Here is a 26,611-nt window from a genome sequence, read left to right as displayed (position 1 = left end):
GCCTATGTTTTCTTCTAGAAGTTTCAGAGTTTCAGGTCTTACATTCAAGTTTTTAATCCATTTGGAGTTAATTTTTGTGTACGGTGTAAGGTAAGGGTCTATTTTCATTTTTTTGCATGTGGCTATCCAGTTTTCCCAACACCATTCGTTGAAGAGACTTTCTTTTCTCCATTGTATGTTCTTGGCTCCTTTGTCGAAGATTAGCTGTCCATAGATGTGTGGGTTTATTTCTGGGCTTTTGATTCTATTCCATTGATCTGTGTGTCTGTTTTTGTGCCAGTACCATGATGTTTTGGTTACTATAGCTTTGTAGTATATTTTGAAATCAGGGAGTGTGATACCTCCAGCTTTGTTCTTTTTTCTCAGGATTCCTTTAGCTATTCGGGTCTTTTGTTGTTCCATATAAATTTTAGGATTCTTTGTTCTATTTCTGTGAAAAATGTTGTTGGAACTTTGATAGGGATTGCACTGAATCTATAGATTGCTTTAGGAAGTATGGACATCTTAACTATGTTAATTCTTCCAATCCAAGAGCACGGAATATCTTTCCATTTCTTTGTGTCTTCTTTAATTTCTTTCAGCAATGTTTTATAGTTTTCTGTGTACAGCTCTTTCACCTCTTTGGTTAAGTTTATTCCTAGGTATTTTATTCTTTCTGTTGCAATTGTAAATGGGATGGTATTCTTAATTTCTCTTTCTGCTACTTCCTTGTTAGTGTATAGAAATGCAACTGAGTTTTGTATGTTGATTTTGTATCCTGCAACTTTACCATATTCATTTATTACTTCTAAAAGTTTTCTGGTGGATTCTTTAGGCTTTTCTATATATAAAATCATGTCATCTGCAAATAGTGACAGTTTCACTTCTTCCTTTCCAATTTGGATCCCTTTTATTTCTTTTTCTTGCCTGATTGCTCTGGCTAGGACTTCCAGTACTATGTTAAATAGGAGTGGTGACAGTGGGCATCCTTGTCTGGTTCCTGTTCTTAGAGGGATAGCGCTCAGTTTTTCACCACTGAGGATGATATTAGCTGTGGGTTTCTCATATATGGCCTTTATTATGTTGACGTACTTTCCTTCTATACCCATTTTATTCAGAGTTTTTATCATAAATGGATGCTGTATCTTGTCCAATGCTTTCTCTGCATCTATTGAGATGATCAAGTGATTTTTATTCTTCATTTTATTAATGTGGTGTATTACGTTGATTGATTTGCGAATGTTGAACCATCCCTGCATACCTGGAATAAATCCCACTTGATCATGGTGTATAATCTTTTTAACGTATTGTTGTATGCGATTTGCTAGCATTTTGTTGAGGATTTTTGCATTGATGTTCATCAGTGATATTGGCCTGTAATTTTCTTTTTTTGTGTTGTCCTTGTCTGGTTTTGGTGTCAGGGTAATGTCGGCTTCATAGAATGAGTTAGGGAGCTTCCCCCCCTCCTCAATTTTTTGGAAGAGTTTGAGAAGGATAGGTATTAAGTCTTCTTTGAATGTTTGGTAGAATTCACCATGGAAGCCGTCTGGTCCTGGACTTTTATTTTTGGGGAGGTTTTTGATTACTGTTTTGATCTCCTTACTGGTGATGGGCCTATTCAAATTCTCTACTTCTTCTTGATCCAGTTTTGGAAGGTTGTATGATTCTAAGAATTTATCCATTTCTTCCAGATTGTCGAATTTGTTGGCATATAGCTTTTGGTAGTATTCTCTTATAATCTTTTGTATTTCTGAGGTGTCTGTTGTAATTTCTCCTCTTTCATTTCTGATTTTACTTATTTGAGCCTTCTCTCTTTTTTTCTTGGTGAGTCTAGCTAAAGGTTTTTCAATTTTGTTTATCTTTTCAAAGAACCAGCTCTTGGTTTTATTAATTTTTTCTATTGTTTTTTTGGTCTCTATTTCATTTATTTCTGCTCTGATTTTTATTATTTCCCTTCTTGTACTGATTTTGGGCTTTGTTTGTTCTTCTTTTTCCAGTTCCTTTAGGTGCATTGTTAGATTGTTTATTTGAGATTTTTCTTGTTTGTTGAGATAGGCCTGTATCGCTATAAACTTCCCTCTTAGAACCGCTTTTGCTGTATCCCATAAATTCTGGCATGTCGTATTTTCATTTTCATTTGTCTCCAGGTATTTTTTGATTTCTTCTTTGATTTCTTCGTTAACCCAGTCGTTGTTCAGTAGCATTTTGTTTAATCTCCATGTATTTGTGGTTTTTCTGATTTTCTTCCTATAGTTGATTTCTAGTTTCATACTGTTGTGGTCAGAAAAGATGCTTGGTATTATTTCATTCTTCTTAAATTTATGGAGACTTGTTTTGTGGCCTAATATGTGATCAATCCTGGAGAATGTTCCATGTGCATTTGAAAAGAACGTGTATTCTTCGGTTTTTGGATGGAATGCTCTGTATATATCTACTAGGTCCATCTTTTCCAGTGTTCATTTAAGGCCAATGTTTGCTTATTGACCTTCTGTTTGGACGATCTATCTGTTGGTGTAAGTAGAGTGTTAAAGTCCCCTACTATTATTGTGGTACTGTCTATTTCTCTTTTTATGTCTGTTAATAATTGCTTTATATATTTAGGTGTACCTACATTTGGTGCGTAGATATTTACAAGTGATATATCCTCTTGTTGGATTGTTCCCTTGATCATTATGTAATGCCCTTCTTTGTCTCTTTTTACAGTTTTTGTTTTAAAGTCTATTTAGTCTGATATGAGTATTACTACCCCAGCTTTCTTTTCATTGCCATTTGCGTGGAATATCTTTTTCCATCCCTTCACTTTCAGTTTGTGAGTGTCTTTAGGTCTGAAGTGTGTCTCTTGTATGCAGGACATATATGGGTCTTGTTTTTGTATCCAATCAGCCACCCTATGCCTTTTAATTGGAGCATTTAGTCCATTGACGTTTAAAGTAGCTATTGATAAGTATGTACTTACTGCCATTTTTTAACTTTTTTTTTCCTCAGTGTTTTAGTAGTCCTTCTCTGTTCCTTTCTTCTTCTATACAGAATTGATGGTCTCTTTAGTTTGACCTCTGTCTGAAAGCTGTACTCTTTAACTCCCCTCCTCCCTCCTTTTATGTTTTTGATATCATATCTAACCTCTTTTTTGTGCATTTGTATCCATTACCCTGTTACCATGGAAATAGATAATTTTTCCTATTTGTGGTCTTCTCTTTTCCCCTTAAATCAGTCCCTTTAACATTTCTTGTAGCACTGGTTTCTTGGTGACAAACTCCTTTAATTTTTGCTTGTCTGGGAAATTTTTTCTCTCTCCTTCCATTTTGAATGATAACCTTGCTCGGTAGAGTATTCTTGGCTGTAAGTTTTTCCTTTTAGCACTTTAAATATATCGTGACACTCTCTTCTAGCCTGTAAGGTTTCTGCTGAGAAGTCAGCTGATAGCCTTATGGGGTTTCCTTTGTATGTAACTTGACTTTCTCTTCCGGCTTTTAGGATTCTCTCTTTATCTTTAATTCTGGACATTTTGATTATGATGTGTCTTGGTGTGTGCCTCTTTGGGTTTATCTTATTTGGGGCTCTCTGTGCTTTCTGTACCTGGATGTCTGATTCCTTCCATAGATTAGGGAAGTTTTCAGCTATTATTTCTTGAAATTGATTCTCTGCCCCTTTGTCTCGCTTTTCTCCTTCCGGGACACCTATAACACGGATGTTAGTGTGCTTGATGTTGTCCCAGAGGTCCCTTAGACTGTCCTCACTCTTTTTAATTCTTTTCTCTTTTACCTGTTCAGCTTGGGTAATTTCCTCTAGTCTTTCGTCCAGCTCACAGATCCGTTCTTCTGTATCCTCTACTCTGCTTTTGAGTTCCTCTAGTGAATTTTTCATTTCCAGTATTGTATTCTTCATTTCTGATTGGTTCTTTTTTATATCTTCCATTTCTTTGTTGACATTCTCACTGAGTTCATCTATTCTTCTCCCCAGATCAGTGAGCATCCTTAACACTCTGTTTGAACTCTCTGTCGGGTAGGTTGCTCATTTCTGTTTCACTTAGTTCCTTTTCTGGGGTTTTGTCCTGTTCCCTTACTTGGAATGTATTCCTTTGCCTTCTCATTTTGCCTCTTTCCCTGTGCTTGTGTCTATGTATTAGGTAGGTCAGCTACGTCTCCTGCTCTTGGATAGGTGACCTTATGTAAGTGATGCCTTAGGAGGTCTGCCGTGTGCGTCCCTCAGTTCTCAATGTTCCAGGGTTGACCCCTATGTGGGCTACGTGTTTTCTTCTGTTGTGGCCTGTTTGCTCTCCCTGTAGGCGCCCAGGGAGGCCGAGTTATGCTCCTGGCCAGCTGTTGTAATGCTCAGCTGCTTGTAGTTGTTGTGGGGCCTTCAGTCTCTTTATCAGGTGTGGGGAGCCCCAGCACAGTTGGCTGCAAGTTCTAATACCACATTTGTGTTGCAGTATTTCTTTTAAGTGAGTAGGCCCCCAGTGTGGCAGGTTGTTAGGCTCAGGGCCTTACAATTGCTATAAACCTTCAGCCTTTTGGTCTCTTATCAGCTCTCTGAGGATTGCAGCTGGGTGGGGCTGGCCTCAGGCACAGGAGCACCCAATTGTTTCAGGCTTTGGAAGGTGGGGCAAACCTCCTATGTGGGTCTTTGAGAAGCACAAGTCTTCTGCAGCTGACAAGCCCTGCCGCCCACAGGTCCACACACACAGTCAACACAGTCCTGCCCCGTGTGCATGCCCTGACCTCCCGAAGCGGACCCAGTCTCTCCATGGCGGGAGCCCCACACACACCACTACTGCCCCACACTCTCCACCCACTCCTTGTGCATGCCCTGCCCCACTGAAGTCGGCTCAGTTGCCAGGCTGCAGAGAATCCAGTTACCAATCTATGCAGGCCCACAAGTTGCCTGAGGGCTTGTTGTTGGGTGGGGCCAGTGTCTAGGGTGGGCTGGCTGCTCTGGCTGAGCTGGATTAAATTGGTGCTCTAGTGGGTGGGGCAGACCTGGGCTATCAGCCCCCAGGGAGAACTCCAATGGTTTCTGTGTCAGCACGCCCACACCAGGCCACAACAATGGCCACTGCCAATGTCCCAGTCCCTGGAGAGGTGTCACCTCTCACCGAGATGCACTCAGGGCCTATTAGGTGAGTCTCTTTTCACCAAAGCACTGTGCACCTTTCTTTCTGGTGATTTTAGGTTGCTTTCTTAAATGGGTGAGTTTGCGCATGGGCCCTTTAAGAGCCAGTGTTAATTTCTTTGTGAACCAGCTTTTCTGGGGGTGCTCCCCAATGTTTTAGTAGCAGGCAAAGTCAGATATCATGCCACTCGTCTTGATTGTGCTGGGTCCACAAAATGCCCACAGCGGGGGCGCTCCCCGGCTCAGGGCCCCGCTCCTCCAGGGAGGGCTGCTCCCGGGCGGCCGTGAGGCGCTGTGGCTTGTGAACGCAGTGTTTTTTCTCTGCAGAAGGGAGTTTCTGCCTCTTCTACCTCAATTAGGATTGTGCTTTGTTGCAGGAGTTCCTCTTATCCAGTTTTCAGTTCTGTCTCAGGGGTAATTTTTCCATGAGTAGTTGTAAATTGGCTGTGTCCGCTGGTGGAGGTGAGTTCAGAGTCTGCCTATGCCGCCATCTTGACTTCGTCTCTCTATAAAAATTCTTAAAGCTGAAGGGAACTAAGTACAGATGAAAATTCAAATCTGCCTAAAGTAATGAAGAGTGCCAGAAGTGATAAATATGTTAGTAAATATAGAAGACTTTTAAATAATAATTCTTAATTTATTTAAAAGATAATTGATTATTTAAGGCAGAAATAATAACAATATACATTTCATGGATTAGAAGAATCAATATTGCTAAGATTTTACTTCTCCCTAAATTTATCTATACATTCAATGCAATCCCAATCAAAATCCTAACAGGTCTCTGTGTAAGAATTGTCAAGCTGACTCTAAAACATGTATGCAAATATAAAAAGATCTAGATTGGCCAAAATGATCTTTAAAAACAAGAACAAATTTGGAGGATTCACACTCTCTGATTTTAAGAATTACTACAAATCAATAGTAATCAGAGTGGTATTGGTATAAAAATAGACAAGTCAATGGATCAGAACAGAAAGTTCATGAAAAGACCCACACACTATGGTCCACTGACTTTTGGCAAAGGTGCTAGGTATTTCAAAGGGGGAAAGGATAGTCTTTTCAACAAATGGTGCTGAACAACTGGTTGTCCACATGGGAAGAAATGAAATTTGACCACTATATCATATCATATACATAAAGTTAATTCAAGATAGATCAGAGACCCATAAATAAAAGTTAAAGCAGTAGAAATTCTAGAAGAAAACAACAGAAGAATATTTTTGTGATGTTGGGATAGGCAAAGATTTCTCAGACAGGACACAGAAAGCACCAACCATAAAAGAAAAAAATTGATAAATTGGACTTCATCAAAGTTAAAAACTGCTTATCAAAAGACAATGTTTAGAAAAATGAATAGACAAGCCACAGCCTGGGAAAACATATTTATAAAACATCTATCAGACAAAAAACTAACAACTAAGATCTATAACGAGCTCTTATAACTCAAAAGTAAAAAGACAAACAATGAAATAAAAATGGGCTAAAGATTTAAACAGACAATTTACAAAAAGAAGATATACAATTGGCCAATAAACACATGAAAACTTGATCAACATCTTTAGTTATCAGGAAAATACAAATTTCATCCATGTTGGGATACTACTACATACTCATTAACAATTGAAGACGGCATTGAATAACTGGAACTTGCATATAGTTTTTGTGGGAATGTAAAATGATATGACAACTTTACAAAACTATTTGGCAGTTTCTTATAAAGTAAAATGTACACCTATCCTATGACCCAGCAATCCCACTTCCAGGTGTTAACTCAAAAGAAATGAAAATGTGTTCACAAAATGACTTGTTCAAGAATGTTCATAGCAGCTTTATTCATTATAACCTTAAACTGGAAATAACCAAATGTTCATCAACAAGAGAATGGATAAAACAAATTGTATTATATTTGTACAAGAGACTACTAATCAGGTAGAAAGAGGAATGAATCCCTGATACACCCAACATGGATGAATATCAAAAGCATCATGTTGTGTGACAAAGCCAGATGCAAAAGAAAACATACGGTATCATTCCAGTCATATCATGAAGTTCCAGAATAGGCCTAAATAATCTATGACAATATTGCTTACAACAGAGGTTGCTTCTGGGGGTCTGTGCTGATTGATTGGAAGGGGCACAAGGGAATACTCTGGGGTCATGCTAATGTTCTATCTTGACAGGTGTTCGGGTTACACAGCTGTATGCATTTATTAAAACTCATCAAACTATGGTCCTAAAATCTGTGCATTTCACTGCATGCAAATTACATCTAAATTTAAAAAATGAGAATAAAAATTAAAGCTAAGCACATTTCTAGTGTAATTGCATACTTCCCTTGCAGATAGTTTTTTTCTATAACAAAGGAATTGAACAGGTAACACCTTGTCTGCTTTGTGCAGTTCAGTGTGCTAAGTGTAGGTAGACTATGAAGATGAATGAGGCACAGTCTTTGCCCTCAAGTTGCTTATATGCTTGTAACCTGGGAAGGGGAGAGTTGAGCAGAGATTATGGAAGGAAAGGAAAAATAATGCAGCAATATTTCCCTGACAGCTGTGAGCCTAGGCACCGCTATAGCTGGAACTCTGCTTGGCCATAGAGAGTATTAATTAGGTTTAGCTTTTCACCAGCTTAGTGCTGAAAGGGCCATGGTGATTAATGGGACTAATTAGGCCAGCCCCAAGGGCAATATCTGCATGTAAATATAATAGGATTATTCTTTATGCCTCTCTAGCATGTCACCTTATATTACTATTGTGAAATGTTTGGGGCATTTAACCTAATCACTTGTCTAAACTTGTCTTCAAGATAGACAGGCTTTTCAGATTTTATTGTAATTCTTACCAAAAGCAGAAAAATCAGATTCAGTCCAGGTAGAAGCAAAAGAAAAAAGGGAAAATATTCCCACAATCTGGCCTCAAAAGAACCTAGGGAACATGTCATATGTACCACTGTTATGAATCCAAAGCCTGTCAGGAAAGTTCACCAAGTAATGCCTTTCAATTCCCACTATTCTGGAACCTTCTGCCATTGTTTTCAAAATCTCTATTAAACCAAGCCCCTATATTTCTGCAATGGAAATGGTTTATAACAAACTTTTAGATCCCATAAATAAACATCATAAAAATTCCATGTAGAATTAAGCTACACATCCTACCCTGAGGTTTCAATTGCTCTAGTTTCTAGAAGTTGAGAAAGACTTTCTGTTGGTGGTCATCACTATGACCTCTATAGTGATGTTGATGTAAGCATGGGGGTGAGTGGAGGTGAGAAAAAATGCAATGAAAATATGCCAAAATTGATAGTAACATGAGTATAAATATTACTTTTTAAATCTTTTTATTGTGAAATGAAATACACATACAGAAAACCACACAAATGTGCATCTTAGTGCATTATTACAAGGTAAATGCGATTCTAACTACTAACCAAGTCAAGAAATAGAACTTTGCCAGTCACCCCCTGAAATTCCCTTTCAATATTCTCTTTCTCTTCAAAAGTAACCACTATCCTCACTTGTTATAGCAATCCTTCCTTGCATATATTTGTGGTTTTATTGTCCAACTGGGCATGTCTAAAAACTATAGCTTAGTTTTGCCCATTAAATAAAATTGATATGTTTTTAAAGTCTCTTTTATTATACAGGTACCCCCTCAATTCCCTTCTTTTCCTACAATTTACCTCTTTTGACATACAGAATTTCACACATTCTGGGTTTTGCTGATGGCGTACTTGTGGTATGGGTCCATATGTTTCTCTGTCCATTATATTTCCTATAAACTGGCAGGTGGATCCAGAAGTTGGATCAGACTCAGGTTGAATCCTTTGACAAAACCAGAGAGGATGGTGTGTTTTTCCTTCAGGAGACACGTGGTTTTCTGTGTTTTCATGATGTTAACAGCTGTTATTTTTCAATGGCTAGACTCATTAATTTCAATGGGGTTGCAAAATGGTGCTATTCTAATTTGTTATTTATTTTTTTATCATTAATTTGAATACTTTTACAGGAGATACTTATCATCTCCTCTTCAGTTACCCGGTGGTACAGTCCATATAGGAAAGGTAGGATAAACGCTTGATTCTTTCCCTTCATTTACATGATTTCAAGGCAATGAATTGGCTCTCTATCATCCTCATCACTCAAAAGTGACAGATTATATTAAAAATATTATTATATGGTCATGGATTTACAGATATTTGATGGGTTTCAGTTAGTTGCAATTACAATTATTTTGAAACTCAAATTGTCCCATCTTTGGCTGTGGGAGCTTCCTCAAGTTAGCTCCTGAGTCCTTTTGACTTGACCCTTGCAGTCTTTGATAGCTGCCTCAGTATCTGGGATAATAAAATATTCCCAAGTCATGCTGTACATTTCTAGTCCCAGAGCTGGAATCATTTACTTCTCCAGATCACCCTGGTTTCTTTTATTGGGAAATATTTCAGGACCACAATTGTTTGCCATTGCTATTGTGTTGGTTATTGTTTCTAAGCCTCTTCAGTGGACAGAGCTAGGAAATACATATATCTATGCAGTTTTTTTAAAGATAAAAATAATTCATCTGGTCTTACTGATATTTTCATTTCAAATTCAGGAATACAGTCCTTTTTTTTGCTCAACCTGTCCGATACTACATCTTGTCTTCTTTCTTCTACACAGAGAATCTTGGTTCTCAAGGACGCAGGAAATTATAGAATAGAATGTCCCATAACAGCTTATTTTCTTTACCTCACATTTCATACACAAAAGTCTTAGAATAACAATACTAATACTCAACCATGAACCTAATTGCCAAAAGACAGTTAAACAGTTTTTGCCTATGTTTTTCCCATTGTTCCCTCTCCCCATTTTTAACAGTTGAACTACATGCATATTATGTTTTTTTTTTTTTTGAGGAAGATTAGCCCTGCACTAACATCTGTTGCCAATCTTTCTCTTTTTCTTTTTTCTCCCCAAAGCCCCAGTAGATAGTTTATGTCATAGTTATACATCTATCTAGTTGCTCTATGTGGGACACCGCCTCAGCAGGGCTTGATGAGCGGTAAGTAGGTCTGTGCCAAGGATCCGAACTGGCGAACCCTGGGCTGCCAAAGCAGAATGTGTGAACTTAACCACTACACCACGCGGCCAGCCCCTATATGCATATTATCTGAGCATACAGATGTTGCATACAATACTCTCTCCCTTCTAACCCTCATTTAGTCTTCATTGTACAAGTAACTATGCACCAAGGGCTCACCAGCAGTCCTTTTATCAATATCTTTCTAGTCATTTTGATTATCTGAAGTTTATTGTTTAGTAGATTTCTAAAGAGTCAAGCAGTAGATTACTAAACAGTTAGGCTCATGGGGACAATATTCCCTGTTCTTGCATGTTGATAATAGTTTTTGCCCTTTATAATGGAAAGCCAATTTTGCTGGACATAAAATCCTTGCCTCACATCTTTCCTTGAGAGCTTTAAATATGTTACTCTATTTTCTTCTGGCTTAAAGCATTGACATTGAATGTATGATAATAAGCTATTTTTTTCATTATAATTCACAGGCTCTTTTTGCTTACATGATCAAAGGATTTTTTAAAAATTTTATTTAAAGTCTAGTAATGTTATTAAAATCTTGGTGTTGGTTGTTCTGGGTCAGTGTTCTCAGATGAGTAGTGTCCTCTTTCAGTATGTAGTTTCAAAACAGTAAAAATTATCGTTGTAGTAAAGTTTTCTTAAATAATGGTTTGTAGTATTTATTTATTTTTCTTAAAGTTTTTTTCTTTAGGAATTCCTACAATCTATACGTTAAATTTTCTTTGCCTATCTTCAATTTCTGACACTTTTTCTCAAATCCTTTTTATCTCTGTATTCATTTTTGTAAAAAAAAATTTTTATTTCTGTTCACCTTCTATTTCACTTAAGGTATTGTATGTTGCATTTATTCATTCTTGATTTCCTTCTGATTTAGCCTTTATATTTGAAATAAAATTTTCTTTTATTTTAAATTCCACATTGAATTGTAACCTTACTTCTGTGTTTTTCTAATTCTGATCTTTTCATGTGTTTTATCTTTTGCTTAATGCCTTTTATGTCATTTTGAGTTAGAAAGTTCAGACCTGTTCCGTGGGTATGCCTTTCTTGCATGATTACATTTTCTGTAGTGATGTTATTCCGCTCCTTATTCTTTTAAAAAAATTTTTTAATGGCATTTCTTACTTGTTATGGCATTTGGCTTTGATAATTTTTGGTTGCTTATCTTTATATGGAATTAATCATCTTGAACTTTTTAGGAGAACGTGGGGTTCAGCTCTCCTAGCTTCACAGAGCTCCCTTGCGCATTGGTTCCACATAGTGTTCAAGCACGTGGTAGTTTGCCTTTTGCTATTTTTTGGTTCTGTTCCTCTCCCCCTTTTATCTGGACCCTGTCTTTCCTGAATCTGTAAATGTTGATTTCATTCCTAGAAGTTTTTCTAAATTGTGGGACCTTGTCCTGGAAAAGAGCCCTGGCATATCAATTTTGAGAGTCCATGGGGTCTTAGCTGCTCCAGCCCCTTTGGTGTTCTTACCAATGGTCCTTATCCTCATTTCCTATTGGAGTGGGCAACCCCCTGCAGTTTCAGCTGGTGTTCTCAACTCCATCTGTCCTGCTTTCTCTCAGCGGAACACTTTGGCTAGTTGGGCATTCTTTGGTCCTTCAGACACCGATGCTTCTTCCTGCTTTCTCACACAAGCTGGTACCATGCAGGTCTCAGAGTTATTAGTGATTTTTTTCCCCACCTGCTTGTATTTTTGGATTCCTGGGGATAACATCAGCTAGTTTGTTTGAAAATATTGTCTGTGAGTCTTTTTCTCTCTAATTATTCTCTCTCTCTCTCTTGTTTTTTTTGTTTTTTGTGAGGAAGATCGGCCCTGAGCTAACATCTGCCAATCCTCCTCTTTTTGCTGAGGAAGACCGACCCTGGTCCAACATCCATGCCCATCTTCCTCCACTTTATATGGGACGCTGCCACAGCATGGCCCGACAAGCGGTGCGTCGGTGAGTGCCCGGGATCGAACTGGCGAACCCCAGGCCGCCGCAGCGGAGTACGTGCACCCAATCGCTTGCGCCACCTGGCCAGCCCCTATTCTGTCATTTTTATGTGAGGATTTGAAAAGATTCAGAAATGATGTCACTGCCATGATTGCCATCTTCCCAGCTTTTTCTGTTCTTTCAAACATTAGTCTTTAAAACTTTCTCTTGAAGAGTGAAAATGTTTTATATCTTTCTTCAAATACTACTACCAACATTTTTCTGGTGGCAGATAATAAGGCACTTTTAGACCAATACTTATGTCTAGAGTTGATTATATAGTTGAATTTCTGTCATATTATTCAACCCATCATATGTGGAAAAGTGCAAGCTATATAAGAGGGACTTATGTGATAGCTAGATACTAATTACAGATGCACGGGTCTATAATTTCACAGTAAGACCCCAGTGATGCCGTCAAGTGAAGTCTTTAGGGGTTAAGCTCAGCAGGTAAGGGGTGGTGACTGTGATGGAGCTGGGGGACATGTAGCATAAGAGGGTACTCTCTTACTGTGAATGCTTGAGTATTACGAGTATTCTCACTGAAATTGATTCCATCTACAAAATTTGGACAAAAATTTACTGAGGTCTTACAAAGAGGATTTCAACAGTTTTGGGGAATTCAGCAGAGTGGTTCTAAGGGTTATAAAAGTTGTCTTTTAGGCAATATTCTCTCTCTCAGCGGGAGAAATATCACTGAACCTACAGAAAAAGTGCCTCCTCGGGTTCCCTTAGGTGTGCTATGCAGTTTGCTCTTCTCCTTTTGCCCCGGGTCTGTGTGACTACACTAATATATTGTATTCCTCTCTGCTGCTTTTAAAATTTACATAAGACGTGATTTTATTCATTTATTGAGGAAAATGTACAGGGAGGTATTAAGAGGTAACTCATTTCCCTTTTATTTCTTGTTTATTCTGAAGGTGCGTTAGAAGGGCCCCTTAGTTACTTGGAGGTTGCCAAATGGCTGAGCAAATTTACAAAACCCGTGGAGAATGACTTTTTAAGACATGAAAATCTGAACATGCAGCCTTTTAGATTTTGCCCTTGTATTCATAATTCCCATCGGAAGACAGAACTAAAAACCTGAGGGTGACTTTAGGTAAGTCATTTGATGTCTTCAGCTCATTTTTCTTTGTCAATTGATAAGATACGTATTTTCAAAGTTCCCTCTCTTCCATTTGTAATTACCAATGATCTTAAAATGTATTGAAAAGAAACAATCATAAGGTCATTGAATTTCACATTAAGGCTTTAGCCCATATACCATTTTGAAGTATTCAACAAGTGCCCAAGCTTCAGGGTATAGATGGAGTTTGGATAGTTGCAGGGAGATCCATTCTGCTTTAAGGTATTTGAACTACTCATCTTTCATCTCCTCAAATTTCTTCATGGTGTTTTTTGTTAAACAGAATTTTTAAATTTTGATATAGTAAAATTAATCAAATTTTTATGCTGTAGTTTGTCATAGTTTTAAGCTCTTCCCCTCACCTACATCACCAACATATTCTCCTACCTTATCTTCTATTATTTGATAATTTTAATTTTTCACACTTGGGTATTTCATTAAGCTCGAGCTCCCATTTGTATATGGTGCATAGTAGAAATACAGTATTATATTTCTCTGATTAATGAGCCAATTTTCCCTGAGGCCATACAAAGAGCAGTCTTTCTTCCTTCATTAAGTTGTGGTGCACTTTCAGATATTAAGGTTTTGTACATTTGTGAGTCTGTTTCTAGAGCTTCTATTTGGTTCCATTGGTCTATCTGCTTGTTTTTCTGGCCAATGTCTTACTGTGTTTATTACTATGGGATTTATGGACATCTTAAATTTTAGTTAGGCTAAGTCCTCCTCTTTGTTCTTTTTCAAAGTTGAATAGCTATTTGTGCATATTTATTCTTTCATATAAATTTCAAAATAATTTTATCAAATTCCTAAAAAAATCCACCTGTAATTTAGATAGAAATTACATTGAGTTTATAGATTAATTTGGGAAGAATTGATTTCTTCACAGTATTAAGTTGACCCAGCCCAGAACACGAAATCTCTCTCTATAAATTCAGATCTTTCATGTCGTGTAATATAGTTCAATAATTTCTCTATTGAAGTCTTGTCTTTTCATTTTATACATTGTATTGCCATTATGAATGGCATATTATTTTTATTATATGTTCTAGTTAGTTATTGCTGTTATAGGAAAATATTGATTTTTGTAAGTTGATCTTTAATTAGTAGTTTTGCTGAGACTTCATTTTTTTCCAGCTTTATTCGGGTATGATTGACAAAAGTTGTATATATTTAAGGTATACAATGTGGTGTCTTGATATAAGTATACCTTGTGTAATGATGACCACAATCAAGCTAATTTTCATATCTGTCACCTCACATAGTTACCATTTTTTTCTTGTGGTAAGAACACTTAGGATCTACTCTCCTAGCAAATTTCAAGTATACAATACATTATTATTTACTATAGTTACCAAGCTGTACATTAGATCTCTAGAACTTATTCATCTTATAACTGAAAGTTTGTACCCTTTGACCAACATATCCCCATTTTCCCCACCCTCCAGCCTCTGGCAACCATATAAGTGATATCAGGTAATATTCGCGTTCTGCGTTTGACATTTCACATAGTATAATGTCCTTCAAGTTCATACATGTTGTCGCAAATGGCAGGATTTCCTTCTTTTTTTTTTTTCTTAATTTTATTTATTTATTTTTTTTCCCCCAAAGCCCCAGTAGATAGTTGTATGTCATAGCTGCACATCCTTCTAGTTGCTGTATGTGGGACGAGGCCTCAGCATGGCCGGAGAAGCGGTGCTTCGGTGCGTGCCCGGGATCCGAACCTGGGCCGCCAGCAGCAGAGCGCGCGCACTTAACCGCTAAGCCACGGGGCCGGCCCATGGATTTCCTTCTTTTTAAAGGCCAAATAATACTCCTTTATATATATATGTATACACCATATTTTTTTTATTCATCTGTTGACAGATACTTATGTTGTCTCCATACCTCGGCTATTGTGAATAATGCTGTACTGAACATGAGAGTGCAGATATCTCTTCGAGAAACTGATTTCATTTCCTCTGGATGTATACCCACAAGTGAGATTGTTGGATCATATGGTAGCACTGTTTTTAATTTTTTGAGGAACTTCCATATTGTTTTCCATAATGTCTGTACAAATTTACATTCCCACCAACAGTGCACAGGATTCCCTTTTCTCTACATCCTTACCAACACTTCTTATGTCTTATCTTTTTTGATAATAACCATCCTAACAGGTGTGAGGTGATAGCTCATTATGGTTTTGATTTGCATTTCCCTGATGATTAGTGATGTTGAGAACACCTCTTCATATACCCATTGTCCACTTGTATGTCTTCTTTGGAAAAATTTCCAAAGAACTTCTAACTTTAGGAGAGTTGATTTATTTCTGGTTTATCTTTACTTCCAGAGTGTAGCCCTTTGTTGTCACAACTGTAAAACCTGTAGTGTTCATCAGAATCTCCCCCTTTTTGGCAGGCCTTGAACTCCAATTTTTGTCTACCTAATACCAAAGGTCCGTTAAAATCTCTGCTCAGTAATTAGTATTTGGGTGGTGAACACGATGTAATCTATGCAGAAATATAAGTATAATGATGTACACCTGAAATTTATATAATGTTATAAACCAATGTTACTGCAATAAACAAAAATTAAAAAAAAAATCTCTGCTCAGTTTCACAGTCTTCCAGCCACTATTTTTTGAATTGGAAATTAGCCTGAGTAGAAATGAAGCCCCAGATGCCAAGCTCATTTCTCTTGAGCTTTTCTTCTCTTTTGACTCTTGGTCTTGTCGTTCTTCACTTCCTTTGTAGCTCTCCAATGACTTTAAGGAGACATTTAAATACTTGTCCAGTATTTTAGCTGTCCTCAGCGGGAGGGTAGGCCCAAAACAACCTAGTCTATTATTGCTAGAAGCAGAACTTGACAAACCACTTTTGATGAAGCCCCTAAGCGGCTACTCCACAGGAAACTCCTCTTACTGAGAATTCAATAGTAAACTCTTAGAAAGAAGCAGCACAAGAATGAGGCAATCTCCTCCAGCCTTGGGGGTTTGTAGGAATGGGGGTGAAGGAGTTACTATTAAGGATATCAGAGTCACCTGCACCTGTTTTACTTTAATTTCAGATTTAGAGAAAAGCTGCAAAGATAGTACAAAGCGTTCCCATATACCCTTCATCGAGCTTCCCCCAATGTTATTATCTAACATAACCATGGTATATGTGTCAAATCTAAGAAATTTACATTGGTTCAATACTATTAACTAAACTACAGACTTTATTCCCACTTCACCAGTTTATCCACTAATGTCATTTTTTTCCTGTTCTACTATCCAATCTAGGATGCCACATTGCATTTATTTGTCATATCTTCTGATCTGTGAGAGTTTCTCAGACTTTCCTTGTTTTGACTGACAGTTTTGACGAGTACTGGTTGGATATTTAGTTGAACGTCCCTCAATTTGTGTGTGTGTGATGTTTTCTCAAAATTAGAATGGGGTCATGGGTTTTGGGGAAAAGTACCACAGAGATAAATTTCCATTCTCACTGTCATATCAGGGATACATGATATAATTATGACTTATTACTGATGATGTTAACCTTGATCACTTGGTTAAGGATGTGTCTGCCAGGTGTCTCCACTGTAGAGTTACTATTTTTCCCTTTCCAACCTATACCTCTTTTCATTAGCTCTTCACCACGGAAGAACTTCTTTGCTATCTGGATATCACCCTCACAGACCCCTAGCAGCCTTAATTTCTCTAGCGGTGGGACAGGCAATGATAGCCTCAAGGTAATGTGAAGAAACAGAAAAAAGAGGAGAACTTTAAAGCTGTCTTTCAACCTACCTTCCATTGCTGCAGCTGCTGCCTTCCACACCAGGAAGCTGCCTTCTCATTACTCCACTCATTTATGACAGACTTCCTCTTAGCCCCACAGGGCATCTTAAGATTTTCATGATTTTACTTCTTCAGTTCCTGGTTTCATCTTACTTTTGTAAGAGGTGGTTTGTCAACTTGTCAGAAACCAGAAGCCACCCTTGGGTAATTTTCGCAACCCTAAGGGATTCCATAGTAGTGATGACACAATTTTACAGCCAAAGAAATTGAGGCTTAGAGAGGCTAAGGAATCTGCTCAATGTCACAGAGCTACTTATTGCAGAGTTCGGGTTCATACCCAAGCCCTGGATTCTAACCATTGTAATATACTACCTGTCAGACACCAACTCGAGCAGCACATACTCAAAACTATGCCCTCTCCTTTCACACAGAACTACTGTCCTTAGGTGAAACTTGAGTACCAAGCTCAACTGTGTTTCCTTGGGATGTGTTATTTTATGGGAGACATTGTCCTCTTATGTGAAGAGCCCTGGTAAGTCAACCCACAGCCCTCCAGACACCTGCAGCCTTATCTGAATCTGCTGGATCTTTATGGCTGGGGCTCTCAAAATAGCACCCCTGAGACACTTGTTTAAACCAATGCTTCATCTCTGCTGCTCTGAGTATCTCTCTTGAGCAATGTGCCAAGGTCCTCTTCAGACAAGTAGTTCAAGATAGTCTAAGATGAAATTTATCCTGCAAATATTTGTTGAATGCCTATTGGTGAAGAGCTGTGTTAGGTGCTGGCTGAGGAGGAGTGTAATTTGAGGAGAAATAAAGATGCCCAAGACACAACTCCCAACTTCATGGGGTTTAAACTATGGCATTACAGTCAAAAAGTATATATTTCTATCTCCATCTCTATATCTATTTTTATCTCTCTCCACACACACACATACACACACACACATGCACACACACACACACACACACACACACACACACACTTATATAACCGGTTGCAAGTTTTTTCCATTACCTTAGAAGTCAGAGAAATATTTTCTGCACATGGATATAGAAAAAAATGACCAACAAATGTAATTCTGTTGCCAACCCACATGCGTTGTCAGCCTTAGAGAAGTTTTCTGGGTTAGGAAGCTACAGAGTTTTATTTTTTTAAAAACTTAATTCTTTTTTCTATCTGTGCATTTGGTGACAGATCTTGTTTCACTTTCCTTGTTTCTTTGATGATGACAATTTCCTCTTAGAAACATGTTTAATTTTTCCTGTCCCATATGTCATTCCTGTGCAAAATCATCTTGTTGATTCATTCTGATATTATATGGAAGAGAAACCTGGTGGCTTCTTTTTGGTCTCCAGAGCATAATTAAAAGGAAATTCCTCCGAATCTCTTCCATAAGAGAACATACAGTTTGCTAGAAATAATGGGCTTAAAAGGACACATATCATCTCTCTTTAATTATCATTACAGTGGGCCTTCTGGATGCATGCATTTTAATTTAGGTTTTTATACTATCTATTGAAAAACAGCAATTTTCTTCCTCAGCCAGGTAGAACCAATGCTGGGGGCAATTTAGAAACAGACTGTGGCTTTTGTGACATTTACTGGCAATTTTTGGCCATAATGACTGTTCCACTGTACCAGATTCTAACAAAGGATGAAATGTTGCTGGAGAAATGTTTTCTCCTCCCTTTATATATTCTTACCAATTCATTTGGCTTCTGCTTCACAAATATATTGCTATGTTTTTATAAATTGGAGTTCTTATTCTCATGGTTTGGAAAGTCCTTGAATCCTGGTGAATTGAAGCTTTATTTTAATAGTTTCTGTTTTTCATCCCAAGAAACTGGCAGGTTTAAAGATGTGTTATGTGGTGCTTCCCTAGTAATTTCCAAATATTCATGTTTAAAAAAGACTACTTTTTAGCTTAATTAGGAATTTCTCTAGAGATAGTTAGAAAGCAGATCAGTGGATGGGGAAAGTGGTTGTTGAATGGTGACAGAATGCTGGTGGCAGAAAGGTGCTAGAATTTATTCAAGTATGGGTATTTAATTTATGTATATATATGTACATTACATATAACATATATGTACATATATATACAATTTGGTATCAAAAATTAGAAAATTCAAATAACTGGATTTAAAAAATATGTTAATTTTACTTTTATGTCAAATTACCCATGTAAATAAAATCCTAATATCAGATTTTATGTAGTAAATTATGTGCTGGAGTCAGAAGGTGTGATTCAACCCCTGAGATCTACATTAACTATGTATTCTGGTAATTGAGGCAAGCTGTAATGTTAGTTTTATTTTAATGTAACTGAAGACAAATCAGTATTTTAAAGCTATGGGATCACTTCAGAATATGTGTAGAAACCTAATGGAATGACCATTTTCCCAGATCAGCCAGATCAATCCAACAACCTGTCAATTAAGGGAATAGCTTCAACATTCGCAAATAAATCAACGTAATACACCACATTAAAAAAATGAAGAATAAAAATCATTTGATCATCTCAATAGATGCAGAGAAAGCATTGGACAAGATACAGCATCCATTTATGATAAAAACTCTGAATAAAATGGGTATAGAAGGAAAGTACGTCAACATAATAAAGGCCATATATGAGAAACCCACAGCTAATATCATCCTCAGTGGTGAAAAACTGAAAGCTATCCCTCTAAGAACAGGAACCAGACAAGGATGCCCACTGTCACCACTCCTATTTAACATAGTACTGGAAGTCCTAGCCAGAGCAATCAGGCAAGAGAAAGAAATAAAAGGGATCCAAATTGGAAAGGAAGAAGTGAAACTGTCACTATTTGCAGATGACATGATTTTATATATAGAAAACCCTAAAGAATCCACCAGAAAACTTTTAGAAGTAATAAACGAATATGGTAAAGTTGCAGGATACAAAATCAACATACAAAAATCAGTTGCATTTCTGTACACTAACAAGGAAGTAGCAGAAAGAGAAATTAAGAATACCATCCCATTTACAATTGCAACAAAAAGAATAAAATACCTAGGAATAAACTTAACCAAAGAGGTGAAAGATCTGTACACCGAAAACTATAAAACATTGCTGAAAGAAATTGAAGAAGACACAAAGAAATGGAAAGATATTCCGTGCTCTTGGATTGGAAGAATTAACATAGTTAAGATGTCCATACTTCCTAAAGCAATCTATAGATTCAGTGCAATCCCTATCAAAGTTCCAACAACATTTTTCACAGAAATAGAACAAAGAATCCTAAAATTTATATGGAACAACAAAAGACCCCGAATAGCTAAAGGAATCCTGAGAAAAAAGAACAAAGCTGGAGGTATCACACTCCCTGATTTCAAAATATACTACAAAGCTATAGTAACCAAAACAGCATGGTACTGGCACAAAAACAGACACACAGATCAATGGAATAGAATTGAAAGCCCAGAAATAAACCCACACATCTATGGACAGCTAATCTTTGACAAAGGAGCCAAGAACATACAATGGGGAAAAGAAAGTCTCTTCAACAAATGGTGTTGGGAAAACTGGACAGCCACATGCAAAAAAATGAAAGTAGACCCTTACCTTACACCATGCACAAAAATTAACTCCAAATGGATTAAAGACTTGAATGTAAGACCTGAAACTGTGAAACTTCTAGAAGAAAACATAGGCAGTACGCTCTTCGACATCGGTCTTAGCAACATCTTTTCAAACACCACGTCTGACCGGGCAAGAGAAACAATAGAAAAAATAAACAAATGGGACTACATCAAACTAAAAAGCTTCTGCACAGCAAAGGAAACCATCAACAAAACAAAAAGACAACCTAACAATTGGGAGAAGATATTTGCAAACCATACATCTGATAAGGGCTTAATCTCCAAAATATATAAAGAACTCATGCATCTCAACAACAAAAAAACTACCAACCCAATTAAAAAATGGGCAAAAGACCTGAACAGACATTTCTCCAAAGAAGATATACAGATGGCCAACAGACACATGAAAAGATGTTCAAAATCACTAACTATCAGGGAAATGCAAATCAAAACTACAATGAGATATCACCTCACGCCCGTCAGAATGGCTATAATTAACAAGACAGGAAACAACATGTGTTGGAGAGGATGTGGAGAGAAGGGAACTCTCATACACTGCTGGTGGGAGTGCAAACTGGTGCAGCCACTATGGAAAACAGTATGGAGATTCCTCAAAAAATCAAGGATAGAACTACCATATGATCCAGCTATTCCACTGTTGGGTATTTATCCAAAGAACTTGAAAACACCAATTTGCAAAGGTACATGCACCCCTGTGTTCATTGCAGCGTTATTCACAATAGCCAAGACTTGGAAGCAACCTAAGAGCCCATCAAGGGACGAATGGATAAAGAAGCTGTGGTATATATACACAATGGAATACTACTCAGCCATAAGAAACGATGAAATCCAGGCATTTGTGACAACATGGATGGACATTGAGGGTATAATGCAAAGTGAAATAAGTCAGCGGGAGAAGGTCAAATACCGTATGATTTCCTTCATTAAGTAGTAGATAATAACAACAATAAAGAAACACATAGGGACAGAGATTGGATTGGTGGTTACCAGAGGGGAAGGGGGGAGGGAGGAGGGTGAAAGGGATAATTCAGTACATGTGTGGTGATGGGTTGTAATTGGTATTTTGGTGGTGAACATGATGTAGTCCATGCAGAAATTGAAGTACAATGATGTACACCTGAAATTTTTACAATGTTATAAACCAATGTTACTGCAATAAACAAAAAATTTATATATATAAAAAAAAAAAGAAGGTGTGATTCAACCCCTGAGATCTACATTAACTATGTATTCTGGTAATTGAGGCAAGCTTTAATGTTAGTTTTATTTTAATGTAACTGAAGACAAATCAGTATTTTAAAGCTATGGGATCACCTCAGAATATGTGTAGAAACCTAATGGAATGACCATTTTGCCAGATCAGCCAGATCAATCCAACAACCTGTCAATTAAGGGAATAGCTGCATTGAGGTATCCATTCTTTAAATGGTTTCATCTCCTTGTTGGTATATATTCTAAATATGCAAAACAGAGCTAGAGTGGTAAAGTGAACAGTGCATCCGATTAAGTCAGGAGACTTTGATTCTAACCCCGAATCTGTCACTAGCAATATAAACACATGTATCTTTTTACTATTATTAAAGCACTTCTACACATATTGTATCATTTGATATCAACACTTATGGAAGCAGATATTCTTATTATCATTTTTTTCTTTTTAAAACATTTTGTCTATGCTTGTGCGGATACTGATACTCACGAGACAAAGGTCCTTGGCCAAGGTAATTTAGTACCTGGAAATGTTTGGCATTTGAATCCAAGCCTCTGGGTTTTAGAATTCTCATCTGTAAAATGACAACTGGAAGCTCTCTAAGGCTCCTTCAGTTAAAAAAAAGACCCTGCAGAAGTTATGTTTTCTAGATGGAAACAGTATATTAACAAACTGAACTTGGTGGACATAACCAGAAAGCACGTTTATTTTTGTCTCCCAGTCCCCTTACAACTTATTCAGTGGCAGAAATGCCACATCTGTTCCTGGACAAAAACTCAGACAGTCTTGGGGCTTTTCTCAACAGTCTTTTTAAGTTGCCAGCATAGTTCCAATTCAGAATTTAGAATGTCATGGCCTTGTTATATCAAACAGGTCTAACAATTTATTAAGTTAAAACTTCTCTTCTACCTGATCTGGGAGCCTTCTTCAGGAGGGAAGCCAGGAAGGCAAGGCATGCTTCCCTCCCTCCTTTTCGATCTTTCTAACCATTGTTCTGACCAGACCAGAGTCTAAAACGTGGAGGGGAGTGCAGAGGTACTAGAGCAGGAAAGTTCTTACATATCTGGCACTGCTATAAGCTGCCTGTGCCAATCCTGGGTCTGAGTCCTTCAGGGGCCCTCACTGGAATACCTGATGGCACTTCTTGTGATGTGGAGTGGGCATGTCTCTGACCACTGCATCCTCTCAGCTGCTGAACTCTCAGTGGTCCACTTTACATGAGCTCCCTCTGTTGAGGTCAGCTCCCCTCCAACCGACCTCTTGGGTAGGATTTAAAATGGCACCAGGTCTCCTAGCTGGTCCATGGGAAACGCTCATCCATTTTCTGTCTCAGTGGACCAGTCTCAACCCAGCCATTTGTCCTTTGCTCTCATCTTCAGAGCCCATCTCTGCTTTCAGTTTTTGCAGGTGGGAGTTGGAGATCTGGCCAATGTGTCCCTTTGACACTATGGAACATGTCAAGCCTCTCTTGACTAGAAGTGGAGGACAGGCATCCCACACACTCCTTGAGATGACAGGGCTCACAATCCAACTCTGTCCAAAGACACTCTCCTCACAAATTCTCCCTAAATATCATCTTCATTGATGCTCTATATCTTCAATAGAGATGGTCTTTGAATTGTTTCTCAAGCATTAATTTTGACCTTTTTATTCTCTTTGGAATGCAGTATTTATTATTTTCATATATCAGCCGAAACCAAAACGGAAACAGAAAGTGTTCCATTTTTAATATACCCCATGAACATATAGAGAAGCTGGTAAGAGTTTACATCTAAGTATGGCTAGTTCACATTAGCTGTAACACAGCCAACCTAATTATTTTGGCCATTATGCTAATGAACAAACCAAATAAATGATAGGTTTCATTTTCTGTTGATGAAGTTGGCTGTGTCACAGTTTTGTTAGTGGATAAAGAAATCTTAATCTCCTTCTCTTATCAAAGGAATGGAAAGTTTATACCCTTTGACTAAGATCTCCTCATTTTCCCCACCCCTACTCCCAGCCTGTGGTAACCACCATTCTACTCTCTGTTTCTATGATTTTGGCTTTTTTAGATTCCACATATATGTGGAATAACTTCCAGTTATAAGATGAATAAGTTCTGGGGATCTAATGTATATAGCATGGTAGCTATAGTTAACAATACTGTGATATATTTGAAAGTTGCTAAGAGAGTAAATCTTAAATATTAAATATTCTCACGACGTAAAAAATGGTAATTATCTGAGATGGTAGAGATGTTAACTAACCTTATTGTGGTAATCATTTCACAGTATATATGTGGATCAAATCATCACGTTGTATACCTTAAACTTCATTATGTTATATATCAACTATATCTTAATAAAGCTGGGAAAAAAGTACATAAACTTGACTTCTCTGCCTTCCTATTCCTAATCCATTGAACACTCAGAGCAGGTAGCATTAGGTGGTCTAAGACTTTGAAGCTGGATCCGTCTGCTACAGGAGCTTCAATTCTAAGCTTGTGAATAGTTTCTGCCGTGTAGGGCTTTTTAGTCTCCCACGTGGTATGTTAGGGGCTATATAAATGCAAATTTCATTTCATTTGGAAAGGAAATGAGCCACACGAAATGGGTACAACTCTGCAATTAAAAGGAAGGTGTATTCCGTCCTTCATCAGGGCCAAAACAATACTGCATATCCAAACGCATCTTTTTAGAAGTCTTAGCCGGTAAAAAGGAACGTGAGAGTTTGGATGGGCACAGAAACAGGATGAATTCTCTGTTCCCTCTCATTGCTTTATTGCTCAGCAACTATAAGGCAGAATTCACGTTGGTTTTCTCTGGTGATTCCTGATTCTGCACGACACTGAGCTCAAATGAGATTCTTTTTGACCTAATTCTAATAATTAATTCTAATAATGAAAGACAAATTGCTGCACCCTTGTTGGACAGAGCTTTTCTATTGCTTAGCAGACAATGAACAACTTAGGAGAAATGCTTCCTAGATAGAAAAAAGAGAGATATCAGGCAAATTGTGTGCCTGTGGTATCACAGGGCACATGTACAAATGTTGTATCTTTCTTCTCTGTGGCAGAAATTCCTCATTAGCATAGCAGAAAAATCTTGTTGCTTTATCAAAAATAACAAGCGAGAATTGGCTTTGTTTAACAAACATATCTTAGTTTCCTAAACATTGAAGTACACAAAAGAAATATGGAGTTCTGGCAGGATAGCTGACAAGACTACCCTCAAACTAAAAACTAAGAAATGACTACATTAAAATGAAAAAAAAAGTTAAGTACTCAGTTGAGTTCAAAAGGAAATATGAGATTAATTTTCAGTTGCCAATAACAAAGAATGAAAGTAAATTCATAGTGGAATTTTATGAGTGGAAGATCAGAGAGGTTTGAGGGAAATGAACCAGATATAAACCCTAGTGGGATTGAGTCAGAGGTGGATTAAAGATGGCCACAAATTCTTTGCCACTCTTTCCATCAAGAAGTAGAATTTCCATTTGTACCTGGGCTGGCCTGCTACTTGCTTTGATCAATAAAATGAGACAGAAATGACGCTGTGTAATATTCAAAGTCGTGACTTAAGAGATCCACAAGTTCCACCTTCTCCTCATGGAATCCAGCTGCCTTGCTGTGTGAAGCTCAAGCAAGCCTCATATGGAGGAACACCAACATGTCCTCTGCAAAAGCCCCAGCTGCGACCCCAGCCGACAGTTAGCATCAACTTCCAACCACATGAGTGAGCCATCTTGATGTTTCATCCCCAGTAAATCCTCCAGAGGACTGCAGCCCAGCTGATACCCACATGGAGTAGAAAAATTACCCAGTTGAGCTCAGTCAACTTATAGACTCATGAGACATGATAACTGGTTGTTTTGGTTGTAAGCCAATAAGTTTCAGAGTAGTTTGTTACACAGCAATAGATAACCAAAATAGGGCCTGAGATTTTAATGGCCACGTAATAACAGAATGTATGGCCTTAAGCCCCCCGCAATGCAGAAGGGAGATGCTGGAACTAAGACCTCTGCATAAATCCGGGACGTGGAAGTGTTGCTCCCTTGGTAAAAGCAACTAGAAACGCTCTGCCCACCATCCCAGATATGCACTAGGAAGCTTGCCTTTCCTGTCTTTATTAGTGGGCTAGATGAAAAAAACAATCTTGCGTGAGAATTGAAGCCTCAGGCCAACATTATGCCTGGGTGTGGAGTTTAAATTTACACTACTCATTTTGTGCAGGATTTCTCCAAGCTGCGAAATTAACATAAAAATTGATCAAGAATGGATGAAACTCCTTGAGTACTTTAATAGAAACTATTTAAAACTGTTCTGTTGCAACACTTCCACAATTTAAGGTGGCTATGCCACCTATCAGAGTGGGAGGATCCTGCTGAAGATGATCTCACAGTAAAAATCTGCAAACCACATGAAGAAATGATTTACTTTGAGGAAGAGTCAAAAGATGCAAAACACAGAAGGATTAGCAACCATCGAACTGAAGAATCTATTTTTAAGAAGTGTATTTAAAAATAACTCAGAGGGAAAAGGAGGAATAAAAAGCTAAACTCAAAAGAATAAACAAGATTTTTTTTAAAGCACCTGCCCTTCGAAAAGAACCAAATGGAACGTCAAGAAACGAAAAATATTATCACTGAATTAAAACAATCATTGAAAGTTTTAAACAGCAGATTTGGCCCAACAGAAGAAGGAATTAATGAACTGAAAGGCAGATTGGAAAAAATTAGTTCTAAATATCATAGAGTGACAAAGAGTTAAAA

The 26,611-nt window shown here is 37.7% G+C and overlaps 1 long non-coding RNA gene across 1 annotated transcript in view; it reads left to right on the top strand.

Moving 5' to 3' along the window:
* Positions 1-5,059: 5,059 nt before the first annotated feature.
* The window catches only part of LOC147912014 (uncharacterized), a 94,198-nt gene continuing 72,646 nt past the window's right edge, over positions 5,060-26,611 (top strand). Inside the window, exon 1 of the long non-coding RNA XR_015550600.1 lies at positions 5,060-5,098. This is a non-coding gene — a long non-coding RNA (uncharacterized LOC147912014). The remainder of the gene's footprint in view (positions 5,099-26,611) is intronic.

This window comes from Ceratotherium simum, chromosome X (genome assembly GCF_057802395.1).
Source record: "Ceratotherium simum simum isolate JZ-2026a chromosome X, ASM5780239v1, whole genome shotgun sequence".
Taxonomy (NCBI): domain Eukaryota; kingdom Metazoa; phylum Chordata; class Mammalia; order Perissodactyla; family Rhinocerotidae; genus Ceratotherium; species Ceratotherium simum.
Note: the sequence above shows the minus strand (reverse complement) of the source record. Positions and strands in the feature narration are given on the sequence as shown.